Below are 14,673 nucleotides of genomic sequence, written 5' to 3' on the forward strand. Positions count from 1 at the left end.
TGTTTTTTTTTTTTTAGTTATTTTTTTAGTGGTTGCTTAGGGATTACAATTCATGTCTTAATTTATAACAATCTAGTTTGGATTAACTAATTTAATTTCAATAATATGTAAAATTGGACTCCTTTGTAGTTCTATTCCCTACCCTATCTTTCTAATTGCTGTTATCATGAAAATTATGTGTTTATACATTATGTGCCCACCAACATAGATTTATGACTATTCTTTATGCAATTGCCTTTTAAATTAGATAGGAAAAATATTTGAAAATAAATACACTTAAACTTTATTTTATTTTTACATTGATAGCTACTTTTACTAGACTTATTTCTTGACCCAGAATAAAGTTACTGTCTTATATCCTCCAGCCTGAAGGATTCCCTTTAAGATTTCTTGTGTGGCAGTTTTGTTAGTAATAAATTCTCTCAGTTTTTGTTATCTGGAGATGTCCTAATTTCCTATTTATTTATTTCTTTATTTAAGTGTAGTTAGCACACAATGTGACATCACTTCCTGGTGCACAGTGTAGTGTGACTCCACAATTTCATACATTATGCTATGCTCACCACAAGTGTAGGTACCATTTGTTGTCATACAACACTATTACAATATCACTGATTATGTTCCTTATGCTGTGCCTGTTATTCCTGTGACATATTTATTCCATATCTGGAAACCTGTATCTCCCACTCCGCTTCACCCATTTTACCCATCTCCTCACACGCGTCCGCGCTGGCAACCATCAGTTTGTTCTCTGTATTTATGAGCCTGATTCTGCTTTTTGTTTGTTTGTTTTTTAGATTCCACGTATGAGTTACCTCATACAGTATCTGTCTTTCTCAATCTGATTTATTTCACTTGGCATAATATCCTCTAGGCCCATACATGTTGTGCAAATGGCACAATTTCATTCTCTTTATGGCTGCATAATATTCATACACACACACACACACACACACACACACACACACACACACACAGACATCTGCTTTGTCCATTCATCTGTTGATGAACTCTTAGGTTGCTTCCATATCTTGGCTATTGTCAATAATACTGCAATAAACATAGGCTGCACATATCTTTCAAATTAGTGTTTTTAATTTTCTTTGGGTAAATACTAGTGGAATTGTTGGCTCATATGGTATTTCTATTTGTAAGTTTTTGAGTAACTTTCATTTTTAAAGGATAAGTTTTCTGTATACAGAATTGGTTCACAATTCTTTTTTTTTTCAATACTTTAAATATGTCATCCCAATGATTTCTGGCCTTCATGGTTTCAGAGTGGAAATTAACTTTTAATCTTATTGAAAAAATCCATATACTTGAGGAGTCTTTTCTGCTGTTTCCAAAATTCTCTATTTGTCTTTGGTTTTCAATAGCTTGATCAGAATGACATGAAGCTTCAAGTTTATCCTATTTGGAATGTGTTGAGTTTTTGAATGTGTAGATTAATGTTTTTCATCAAATTTTGGAGGTTTTGGTCATTATTTCTTTAAATAGTCTTTTGATGTCTTTCTCTTCTTCTTCTGGAACACACATTATTCACATATTTATATGCTTGATGCTGTCCCTATGTCTTTGAGACTCTGTTAATTTCTTTTTGTACTTTTTTATTTTTGTTTCTCAGAATGAATAATCTCAACTGACCATCTTAAATTTTGATTTATATTCCCTATTTGGTAAGACTTCATTTTAATACTTCCTTTTTAGTTCTTTAGACATAGTTTTCTTTATTTTTTGAAGGCATTTAAAATAGCTTATTTAGAATCTTTCTCTAGGAAACCTAATGTCCGGGCTTCCTCAAGAATAGTTTTTATTGATTGCTTTTTTCCCCTAGTGGATGGGTCACACTTTCTTGTTCCTTTGCCTGTTTCATAGTTTGTTTTTGAAAGTTGGATATTTTAAACAATATAATTTGGCAACTCTAGAAATTGAATTTTCTCCCCTCCTTAGGGTGGTTTGTTATTGCTGGTTGTTGAGTGATTTTTTTGAACTGTATATGTGAAGTCTGTGTTCTTTGTCATGTGGAGCCACTGAGTCTCTGCTCAGTTAGCTTGGTGGGCAACTAATGCCTGGACAGAGATTTCCTTAAACAACTGGAAACAGGAGTTCTCCCAGTCCTTTTTGAGGGGATCAGTGTTCATTTGGGGGCCTGCCTTCTACACTCAATCAGGCAGGTAAACACTCTTGTTTGTTTGCTCATGTAGAGCCTCAAAGTCAGCTGGGTTTGATAGCTGAGGACTTTCTCAGGTCTTTCTTAAACATACATACAGTCCTACACATGTATGTGGTTTTCTAGATTACGAGGAATATATTAGAACTTTTGAACGCTTTTTTGACATCTTATTTCTCAGCTTTTCCCTTTAAACTTTTTTGGTTAGCCTATTTTTTCCCCAACTGTTACACATCACCGCAGGCAGTCACAAAAATTAAATAATTATCTCTTATTGTTTTTGACACATGATCCCTAGGAAAAGTCTTTTCCCACTGAGTGAGCTCAAAATGAGATCAAATAAAGACAATGTTGCAAGTAGAATCTTCCAGGTAGTCACCAGACATGTCAAAAAATAACAATTCCCTGAGAATGAACTCTGAAAGATTTCCAGCTCCTTTCTGCCCCCTCTTGTGACTACTGCACTGGGGGTTTTGCTATGATTGCAAGCTGTTAGTTTCACTATGAAGTTGAAAGGGACGGGGAGGGTGGAATACTGCAAGTTAAATTGTCACAAAGTTTGCTGTTTTTAACCAAGATTCAGCCATTTTTTTCTTCAATACATGCTCCCCAGATTGCTGTAATCCTTTGGCTAATTTACAAAGTTTTTGAAAAAATTAATTCTGACCATTTGTTTTTTTACCCAGTTACTCCATTGCTTTTATAAAGGAGGAGATAATTTTCAGAGGTCCTTATTCTATCATACTTGCTGCCATCATCTACCCTAGTATGATAAAGTATGTTAACACAGATCCTTAATTTCTCATTGTAATTTAAAAGTTTTGGTGAGGATGATCATACCCTTGGCAAGGGTGCCCATGAAGAGTATTTCTTTGTTAATAAAGATGCTCTACTCGGGGTGCCTGGGTGGCTCAGTCAGTTAATCGTCCAACTTCAGCTCAGGTCTTGATTTCACAGTTTGTGAGTTTGAGCCCACGTCAGGCTTTGTGTGGGCAGCTGAGTCTGGAGCCTGCTTTGGATTCTGTGTCTCCCTCTCTCTCTGCCCCTCCCCCACTCACACTCTGTTTCTCTCTCTCTCTCTCTCTCTCTCTCTCTCCCCCTCTCTCTCAAAAACAGCTAAACATTTAAAAAATTAAAAAAAATAAAGATGCTCTACTGAAAAAAGTTACCCACCCTTTGACCAGTAAATATGGCTTTGTAGATGCTCCAGTAAGTGGAAGGAAGCTCAAGCAACTGTCCAGAAAGGAAAGCTTTGTAGGGATTTGGTGAGATGCTTCCAGGGGACAAACTGGAGTTGATTTTTGCTAAGTGTGAATGGGGAGCTAAACTTGCGATATATATTGCTGGTTACATTCTATGTTAGCGTTACATTTCCATATGTCTATTTTGTCACTTCAAAAACTGTTCAGTATATTAAAACAATAAAGAGCAATTATTTAAGTCCTTTATAGAAATAAACATACTGCTTTAGAAGTATAATTTTTCTTTTTTTTAATGTTTGTTTATTCATTTTGAGAGAGAGAGAAAGAGAGCAAGTGGGGGAGGGACAGAGAGAGAAGGGGAGAGAGAATCCTAAGCTGACAACACAGCACCCAATGTGGGGGTTGAACCCACAAATGTGAGATTATGACCTCAGCTGAAATCAAGAGTTGGACACTCAACGCACTGAGCCACCCAGGTGCCCTAATTTGTTCTTTTAGAAGATAGCCATCTTGACTAAGACCCTTTTTCTGAGCTAGAAAACATGCCATTCTTGCCAAGCACAACAAAAATATATATCCTGATATTTGGTAGTGGATTACATTATCCCCATAGATTGATAAATCATATAATGTTTGGGTTATAGTGAAGTTTCAAATTTCAGATTACTTCCTGGAAAGATCTTTCTTTCTAATGTTATAAAGCATCAATATTAAATGCCTTCTCTTTAGACATAAGAAATTTCCTGGGAGGAAGTGTTACAAAGAAGAAATACATTTTTTTTGGTAATCAGAGTCCTGCCACCCCCAACAGCAGGTTTACACAAGTGTCTCTAAACCATGTCCAAGAACGGTTGTGGTAGCATCTGTAAAACCACTGTTAAAGTTATATAGCCAGGTTGAAGTTTTCTGTTTGAATTTATAGGTCATACTCCATGAATTTTATCACTGTGTGGAATGATTTTGCTGGAAGGTGGAGGCATGTAAGAAATGTGATAGTAAAGCTTAGAGATAGAACATTCTCTACTACCCTACACACACTTAAATTAGAATCCTGATGATGTGCTGAGCACTGTTCTAAATACTTTTATGTATGTATATATTATCCATATGTATCCATATGTATTATCCATATGTATATGTATCCATATGTATGTGTGTGTATATGTATATCTATATAACTAATTGAATTCACATTTACATATGAGAAAATAAGGAACTTGCCCAAGGCCAAATAGTTGTTAAGCAGTTCCATTGAATCTATGTTAGCACTGTCTGATATAATATAAAATATAATATAAGACTCTCCATTCATGTTCCTTCAAGTTCATTTATAGGGCTATTCCAGGAGGCTTCAGTTCTTTGATACATGCCCACTCTACAAAGTTCCTTTTGAGTGAATGATCTGAGAATTAGAGAAATCGCAAGACAGAAATCATAGTCTTTCACTTCTGCTGTTTTCTTTTGATCACACAAATGCTGGTGCATGCTAGGGGGAGACTGCACAAGGGTGGAGGAGGCAGGAATCCCTGGGGCCTCTCTTGAAGGCTACCTGGCACAGACATTTAAATAAATAAAAAAAGCAAAGCAAAACAAAAGGAGAGAGAGTTGTCAAATTAATTTTAATAAAATATCTTATTGAAAATATGTATGTAAATATTATGCTTTTAACATCTAATCAATATAAAAACTATTGAGATATTTCACATTCTTCTCATGCCAAGTCTTCAAATCCAGATGTGTTTTCTAACTCCTAGTACCTCTCGATTCAGGCTACGCTAGTTTCAAGTAGCCATGTTTCAAATGCTCCGAACAGTGCCTCTAACAGTAGTACTGTATTGGAGAAGCACCAATACGGATGTAAACAGTATAATTCCAGAGTCTGTGCTTTGAAGCACTTCTTGCTTAATCATAGAGAAAAAGTGAAATGATTTTTTTTGTCAGCCAGCATCAGGGTTATGATGAAGATCCAAAGATGCCTTGGATATGTGGCATCCTTCCTAATTTTTCTGTCATATGCAGTAAGCATTGTAATAGTAAAATGAACTAAATCGATCCCTGTCCTAAAATAACATGAAATAGGAATTTTTAGAAGACTTAGAAAGTTCACTAACTATAAAATTTCCTTCATATGTTTAATGGATTTAAATCATATCTTAAAGATAAGCTTCAGGCAGTGCTTCTTAAAAAGAATTTCTACAGGCAAATGGATAAACGGATTTTATCTGTCAGGTGGGCAGTCCATTCCTAAGCGCCATGCAGCTGCCAAGTTCAATTGCCACACTTTCATAAAGGCAGTCAGTAATGAAGCAGTGAGTCCAAATGAAAGCAGCAGTTTATTTCTCATGGCACAACAGACAGCATTATCTTCATGCTTTAGTGTCCCCTCAGCCCCGTGTGTGTGTGTGGGGGGGGGGGGTGTGTGATAATAGAGTAGGGTCAGGTGGGTGCTAAATGCACAGCAGAGGAACAGTAAGTTTAGGAAATCCCAGACATGGAAGCTGCTTCTGGCAAACTGGCCAATCTTTGCCCTCTAGGAAAACATTGTTTTTATTATCCTGGAATGTAAGAAAGTCTTTAGGGAGGAGGAAGACAACTTTGCTATCCTAGAATGTCTCTCGGGAGGGAGATATTCTCTCACTTTTCTGCTGGTCAGGAAATAAAACCTCCAGCTTCTGAAGCATGTAGACGTGCCATGGAGAATTATCTTCCAAAATCTCTCTCTCTTCTGAACAGTAAGATTCTTTTCAAAATCATTTTAATTATAAATGTGAAAAGTACAGAAAAGTACTAAGAATAATCAGTGGCAAAAGTTGGATTAATAATAGAATTATATCTTCAAAAAATTCAGATTAAATGACTAAAATTTATGAAACTGTTTCTTTTATGTCTTATCAAAAATAGTATGTTCACTTTTTCAAAATGAATTTTCCCTTTGTTTCATTTGGAAAACTATGTGCTTAATTGTAGACAACATATAATATTACATTCAATGGTCATTCGTTATATGTTTTATGTACCATTGAAATGACTAGATCTTTCATGTTTAGCCATTTTATGATTGTAGGTATCTGTTTGACTAAAATATCAGTTTCTAAAAGGACCTAATAGGAAAATTGTTATGCAAAAAATATTTAAAATATATTTACTAGATTTATAGTTGAATAACCTTTTTATCTTTTTTTTTTTTGAAAGATTTCTGCTAAAAGAAGCAAGATATAGTGCAGAAATTGCTCCTATTTTCCCATCTGGATGTTATGATCACATAGGATTCAGAAAAGCCCTAAATAGGGCTTCTTGCCTTTTGGATAATTTGCTATTCAAGGGATCATGGGATATTCTTCCAAATTTTCTGGGTCAGCCTCTCTTAAGGCTTCTCTTCCCACTGTGCTCACTTAGGCAAAATAAATTGAGTTATGTCTACTATACAAAATATTTTCCTAAACAAAAAAGGAGTATTCTGCATATACTGTACAAGAAAATCTGAAGCAATCTAAATGCACAAGAAATGCAGGTTTTTACATTAATTTTCAGTTCCTTTTGGGGGGGGGCTCTTTTTCTTCTATTCTTTAGTATGCAATCAAATTCTCTAAATCCTTGATCTTTGGATAACTAAAATGTATATTATCTGGAAGATAAGAGACTTTGCAATTCTAGGTTAAAATGTTCTTTTCACTCACCTATATACATTTTATCATCAGCCCAGAAGTCTGTCAGAAAGATTATTTTAAAATAGGCTTTTTTACAACTGGCATTTTCCCATAAGTTTTCATAGTATTGCTATCTTATGTACATCTTCTAAAAATCTGTCTCATCACATTTTGCTCTTACCATCCTCTTTTCTACATGCATAATTACTCTAAATCTTTTTCTGGTGTTATTTCAATGTTATCACCATAGAGAGACTCTCATGAGAAGAATCAGATTGTCCTTAAAACATTGTCTACTCAGGTCTTCAGTTCCTTGACTCTCTTAACTGAACATTGATAAAGCACACTACTATATTTTTTCATAATTACATGCTGGTGATTTAGAGGTTCTGCCATTGGAACAAAAGCTTTTTAAAAATAGCCTTTATTGTGAAGAACAGCTTTAGGTTCACAGAAAATTAAACAGAAGGTACACAGATTTCCCATATGCCCACTACCCCCACATATATATAGCCTCCTCCATTATCAATGTCCTCTGACAGAGTAGAACTCTTGTTATAATTGAGGAAACTACCTGGATGCATCATAAACACCCAAAGTTCAAAGTTTACATTACGGTTCACTCTTGGAGTAGTACATGGGTTTACACAAATACAGTGACATGTCTCCATCACTATGGTATTTACAGACTATTTTAACTGTCTTAGCAACCCTCTGTGCTCCTCCTGTTCATACTTCCTCCCTTACAACTCCTGGCAATCACTGATCTTTTTACAGTTTCCAGTTTTGTCTTTTTCCAGAATGTCATACAATTGGGATCATGGCATACGTAGCCTTTTACAGGTTAGCTTCTTAAACTTAGTAATAGCGTTCCAAGTGTCCCCCATGTCTTTTCATGGCTTGGTAGCTCATTTCTTTGTAGTGCTCACTAATATTGCATTGTATGGATGTACTACAGTTTATTTATCCATTCACCTACTGAAGGACATCTTGGTTATTTCTAAGTTTTGGCAATTGAATAAAGCTGCTATAAACATCCATGTGCAAGTTTTATTATGGACATAAGGAACACAACTTTTTAAAGTAATAAAATGTATTGATTTTTTTCAATTTTACAAATATCACATATATCTTGTAGAACATTAGAAAATGGAAGAAAATGCAGTGAAGTAAATTAAAGTTCCCTATAATCTCATCACCAAAGCTATCTTGCGTGAATCAGTTTGATACATTTCCTTCCATTGTTTTCCAGTATATTGTACATGCACATACATATAGACATATGTTTTCATATAATGGGAAACAGGCCTGTTTCTTTAAAAAAATTTTTTTAATCTTTATTTATTTTTAAGAGAGACAGAGTGTGAGCAGGGTAGAGGGCAGAGAGAGAGGGAGACACAGAATCTGGAGCAGGCTCCAGGCTCTGAGCTGTCAGCACAGAGCCCGACGCAGGACTCAAATTCAGAAACTCCAAGATCATGACCTGAGTGGAAGTCGGATGCTTAACCAACTGAGCCACCTAGGCACCCCTGAACAAGCTTGTTTCTGAGGCTTTGCCCATATGATTAAATACTCTTTAGAACATGATTTTTATTTTCTATATAATAGGAAATACATTCTATGTAATAGTTTTTCATATACATATACTGTAATTAAATCCATCTATGCTATTACAAGCAGCTTTTTAACTCGAGTTTTGTCTGCACTTCTGTTTATTATAATAATTTCATGTATATGAAATTATGACTTCAGAAATAAAAATGTTTTATAGGTTTTTTTTTAAGCTTATGCATTTATTTTGAGAGAGACAGAGAGAGCACGTGTGTGCACGCAGGAGCAGGGGAGGCGCAGAGAGAGAAGGAGAGAATTCCAATCAGGCTCAGCACTGCCAGCCTAGAGCCCAACTCCGGGCTTGAACCCACGAACCGAGATCATTACCTGAGCCAAAATCGAGAGAAAGACACATAGAAGACTGAGTCACCTATGCATCCCATTTTTAAAGATTTTGATGTGTATTGCAAAATCATATTTGATAAACAATCTGCCAGTGTACTTTCTACCAGGAACTAATGAAAGGACCAATTTAACTGCTTTTTTGAATCTACGACTTAACTGTCTATCCTTTCCCCCTCTGATTTTTAAAAAATAATGACTTTATTGAGTTATAATTTATGTAGCATAAAATTCAGCTGTTTAAAGTATACAATTCAGTAGCTTTTAGTGACCCTGTCTCAGGTTTTGTTTTGTTTTCGTTTTTGTTTCTTTTTTAGCAACATGAGTTTTAAAAACCTTTAAAATCCTAGAAAATGGAGGGCCTGACACAGGGTGGTAGAAGGTTACACTGCCAGAAGTGCAAGTGGACAGGGGCCTTGAGTGGCTCAGTAAGTTAAGTGTCTGACTCTTGGTTTATGGTTCAGGTCATGTTCTCATGGTTTCATGAATTTGAGACCCGCATAAGACTCTTTGCTGACAGTGCGGAGCCTCCTTGGGATTCTCTCTCTCTCTACCCCTCCCCTGCTCATGCTATGCTGTCTTTGTCTTTCTCAAAATAAATAAACTTTAAATAAGTAAAAAAAAAAAAAAAAAAAGATGTGCAAGTGAGTTTACCAGGATAACAAGATAAAAAATGTATAGAAAGCAAATACATATAAAATATGTACATAAATATATATTTATATATAGAAGAATATATAAACACAGTCATAACTTCTCAATTATAATCCTTTAGAATATGTAAGGATAATCTATTTAAAACAGCAAGGTAAAAGCATAGAACAACTAGACTTAATATCTTTACAACCTAGTATAAGAAATATTATAAGGCTTGAACTTATTATTTACTTATGTACTTACAATATTGTAAAAGCTTACTTATTGATTAAAAACAAAAAAGAAAAAAATAAAAACAAAAAACATTTTAAGTGCTTGAATCAGAAAACTGAATATTGTGCATATTTGTATATATATATATATCAATTACACATGAATTAATTTGTGAGATTAACACAATGGTAAACATAATTCCCATATTGTAATCATAATTATTATATCATAATAAGAAAGTAATTCTAAGGTTCATGTGGGAGAATAAGCATGTGAAAATATTCAAGAAAATATTAAAAAGAAACCAATAAGGGAATATTTGTCCTGCTAATACTAAAGCCTATTACAAAGTTATAGTAAATTTTGCTGAATGTTATTTATAGAAAATAAAAAGCTGAATTAATGCATTAATAACAGTGATACTAATTATAGAAGCATCAAAGCAATGCTTTGAATTTGACTCTAGTGACTCTGAATTTAATATTCATTTATAGCTCTAAAATAGACCTTCATATAGAGTATTACTTTCTATTTGATGAAGTTGGTACTACCTGCCTGGGGTTAAGGAAAGTTATTTAGCAAATTATTGTAGTATGGTTATCAATCTAGGAAACAACAAATGAAATTGGATCATCACCTTAATACCACACAGCAAAGGAAATTTGAAGTAGATGAAAAAGTTACATTTTAAGTAAACTATTTTATTTGATACAAGTTTCAGATTATAAATATAATGAAAACCATAAAGAAACAATGTATTTTATTACATAAAATGGAATTTCTGCATGTCAGAAAAGTAAAGGGCAAAAAAAAAAAAAAAACAGTTAATAACAAACTGCCACAATTGCAAAAAAACTAGATATCACTAAAATGTAAACAAAAAACCAATTAGTCTAGTAGACACTACTGGGAACCACCCATACAAATTAGTTTGGACACAATGTAAATTAAAACAATAACGACAACATTTCCACATATTTACTAAGTTTTATAATTAGGATAATAAAATTGAGAAAGATATTATCAAATGGTTACTCTCAAACCCAACTGAAGGGTGTATAGAATGTTATAACCTTCCTCAACATAAATTTGATACTCTGTTTAAAGAGCCATCTGCCACTCAATTGGCAAATGTTTCTTTTGTACATGTATAGAAATAGTGATTGATGGCAGAGATACACTTATGTCTTGGTCCCAGTCTCCTGGAACTAGTTGTCGGCCTGCAAAAGAGCCCTTGACTCAGTGATTGCACTTATTAGAGTAAACTCTAAGGGAATAATCATCTTAGAATTATTTGTAATAGCAAAATAATGGAATCAATTTAAATGCCCAATAGTGCAGAAAAAGACAAGTATACATTCCTTATAACATACTGTTACAGCCATTAGAAATCTTACTTGTGAAAAATATTTTAAAACGTGAGATTTAATCATGGTTCAATGTTTAACGAAGCAAGTGGAATCCAAATGAATGTATATGATATAGTTTCAATGTTGTTAAAGCATTTCTATCTCTATCTATTGATATGTACGTCAAGATTTAAAAAAATACCAAAATTTTAAGACTGGATGATCTCCTTGGTGTGTTTTAGTTCATCGGTTTACTAATTTCCTTATTTATAAAGTTAGGAAATATGAATACTCTTTTTATCATAAAATTCTTCCAAGAAGAAAAAAATGAAATGATCATTAAGTGCATACTACAAACATTGGTCTATAGAAACTATTCAATGATTTTAATTCTTATTGTTATTAATCTTGCTATCTTAGAAAATTTAGAGGGGCTCCTCTGTGGCATGAGACCCAGTGTGGGGTTCTCATTTCAGTTCTGTTTTCCTTAGTATGAAAGTAACTCCCTGGCTTTGGGGGCAGTTAATCTATTATTCTTAGTTTTTGACGGTATTGTAAGTTTTCATCTTTTTCTGTCATATTCTGTGTCTCTTTGCAAAAGAAAGAGAAGCCAGGGACTTTCATGTCCAGCCTGCTAGACAGTTGATATTTAAATTCCTCTTGATCACATAAAAACCGTATAAAACTCTAATTCATTTATCTTCAGTGTCTAAAACGATCAACAAGAGCAAGTCCAGTCTCTCTGGTCTTTCCAGCAAGCTACAGTCTGGGCCAATCTCTGAATAGCCTGAGGCAGCTCCACAGGCATTTCCTGCACCAGATCTCCCAATACTCTAAAGAAACTCATCTGGGAGCTTCTCAGAACTCTTGCTGACTAGGTATCAGGTCTGATCTTCTGTATGGGATCCGAGAGGCTGCTTTCCAGAGCCAATCCAGTGGGCCTCGTGGTGGACTAGCCAGTTGAAGATCCATTGCCCATTTTCAAATTCATATTATTCAGGTTAGTTTTTTGTTGCTTAGTAATATGGAATCAAGAGGATGTGTCTAGGAAGAAAATGTTCCTTTTTATATGCTGGCGAATTTAGGGAAAAAAAGTTCAGTTTTCTTTATCGTGCAAATCAAAATCTATTTAAATCATAAGCTCTGAAATCCATTTAAAACTTATGGTTGCATCAGGAAATTATGTCTCTTCCTAATTTGAATTTAATGTAAACTGATTTTTAATTGTTTTGTATAACCATGGGTAACAGATATTTTTGAACACTGCATGGTAAAAATCAGCAAATATGTCAGACAAAGCACAACATTAAAGGAACTACTACAGCATATGTTGACAGTTATAGAAGGATTGCTGCTGTTTTCACCCTTCACACCAGAATAATTTTTTCAATATTTACCTCCCATGTGTAGAGAGGGAAACATATGGGGCTTTACATAATCGTAAGCATAAACAGGTGGCTACTTAGGTACATTTAATTTGCAGGCAACAGCAATACTGAAAAACGCAATCAGCGCCACATGGCTCCCCAACTCCTTCCACTAACAGTCCATTAGCAAAATTAAGATCATTAAAATAGAGGGAGGGTATACTCCTCAGTCAGTTGGCTTCAACCACCTTTCAGGGCCATGAATAAAACACATTTTCAAAAATGCATTGGCATTTTGCTGTTCCTTTTGTTCAAGGGAACTTCAGCAACTGTGTATAATGTATACCTCGTGAATAACTACAAGCAGCACAATATTTGCATTTAAAATTTGCTTACATCTCCCTGTAATCTGCTCATTATGGGCTTAAAATTATGGTAGTTAAATTCTAAGCAATTTATCAAAGCATGGGGTCAGACGGACTCCTCAAAGCAGCCTGGAAATATTTCCCCAAAGGCAGTCCACCTCAAGAGGTCACCTAAGGCTCATTTCCATATTCTAACACCCTGGCCAAATCTGTAGACATGACTGTGGCTGTGATTTTTTGCTCAGTCTCTTTCAGATGCTACATTGTAGATTCCATATATTTTGTCCCATCTAATGTGATACAGACTGGAATATTTATCTTGTCCTCTTTGACCATGTAAAGACTAATCTCTCTGACCTTATAATCATTCCACAAAGGTTTAGAATTCCAGAGTTAAAGAAAATGAGTAGGAAGAATAACTATTATTATTATTATTATTATTATTATTATTATTATTGTCATCATCATCATCATTATTTTGCCTTTTGGGGGCTTGCTATGTGTGAAGGAATCTCTAAGCATGTGATAGATGATATAATTTTTCTCTGTTATGTAGAAAAGGAAATTAACTGTAGTCCTGAGAGTGTAAGTTCTCAGGTTTACACAGGGATGAGAGGCCTGAAGCCAGAATTCAACCCAGGCTGTTGAAATTAACAATTAATATTTTTTAAACCACTCCAGTTTACTATTGGGATAGTTGTGTATTGCTGACCCTGAAAATTCTGTTGCCTAAAATCATCACCCAAGGCCAGGAATAATAAATGTGTAGTATTTTTGAAGAACCTCCTAAAAAGGCTAGTGAGAGATTTTGGGGTGCCTGAGGTCTAGGGGGGTTCTTTCCAGTCCTGATGCCTCTGTGTATGTTCCTATAATGCAAGGGGCATGCTCTGAAGAACTAAAGGGTCCAGGGAGCTGTGCTCTTGCCAAGGTTTGTGAGAAGTTCTCATATTCTCTCTCCTCTTTGTTGCTCTTCCTCACTGCTTGGGAGAGAGAAAACTTTAGCATGAACAAGTATGTATGACACATTCATTGTTAAGCTAAGATGATAACAGAGTTTTGGCATAGATGTCGAGTTACATCATTTGATTTCAAGACCTAACATTAATGTAAATTATCTGTTAAATACGCAAAATGTATTAAATATTACATAGTCACTCTTTCAAGGAGTTTAAGTGTTCCTGGGAAAGTAAGTTTTTTGCTTGTTTGCTTTTGGGTTTTTTTTTTTTAATGCAAAATTTGAATCAAAGAGATAAACATCTAGATAAATTTTTATATAAAAATCTAAAGTTTTTTGGGGGGGTTTTAAACTTTTTTTAAATGTTAATTATTTTTCAGAGAGAGAGAGAGAGCACAAGCAAGGCGGGGGAGGGGGAGGTGCAAAGAGAAAAGGAGACAGGAATCCTAAGCAGGCTCTAGGCTCTGAGCTGTCAGCATAGAGCTCTATGTGGGGCTTAAATTTATGAACTGTGAGATCATCTCCTGAGCTCAACGGACTGAGTCACCCAGGTGCTCCATAAATCAGAAGATTTTATGATTTATTCTTTTTATCTCCAGGTAAAAGAACTGTTAAAAACTGCTAGTAGCAGTTACAGATAATTTTGATCCCATTGTAAATGTAAAGATATTCAAACACAGGAATTCTACAGTCTCAGTTAATCTCATTTAACATTTAACAAACATGGTCACTGTCTTTGATATGGCTCCCCCTCTCTCAAATACTCAGTAAATTACTATGCAAAATTTTGTTACC

The 14,673-nt window shown here is 34.7% G+C and overlaps 1 protein-coding gene across 2 annotated transcripts in view; it reads left to right on the top strand.

Annotated features, from left to right (window-relative positions):
• The window catches only part of THEMIS (thymocyte selection associated), a 184,338-nt gene that overhangs the window by 53,643 nt on the left and 116,022 nt on the right, over positions 1-14,673 (top strand). Inside the window, exon 2 of one of the 2 annotated variants that reach the window (XM_053222259.1) lies at positions 11,898-12,191. The exons of the other annotated variant lie outside the window; for it this stretch is intronic. The gene's annotated coding sequence lies outside the window, so the exon portion shown is untranslated. The remainder of the gene's footprint in view (positions 1-11,897; positions 12,192-14,673) is intronic. 2 annotated transcript variants of the gene reach the window in all.

The sequence above is a fragment of the Acinonyx jubatus genome, chromosome B2 (assembly GCF_027475565.1).
Source record: "Acinonyx jubatus isolate Ajub_Pintada_27869175 chromosome B2, VMU_Ajub_asm_v1.0, whole genome shotgun sequence".
Taxonomy (NCBI): domain Eukaryota; kingdom Metazoa; phylum Chordata; class Mammalia; order Carnivora; family Felidae; genus Acinonyx; species Acinonyx jubatus.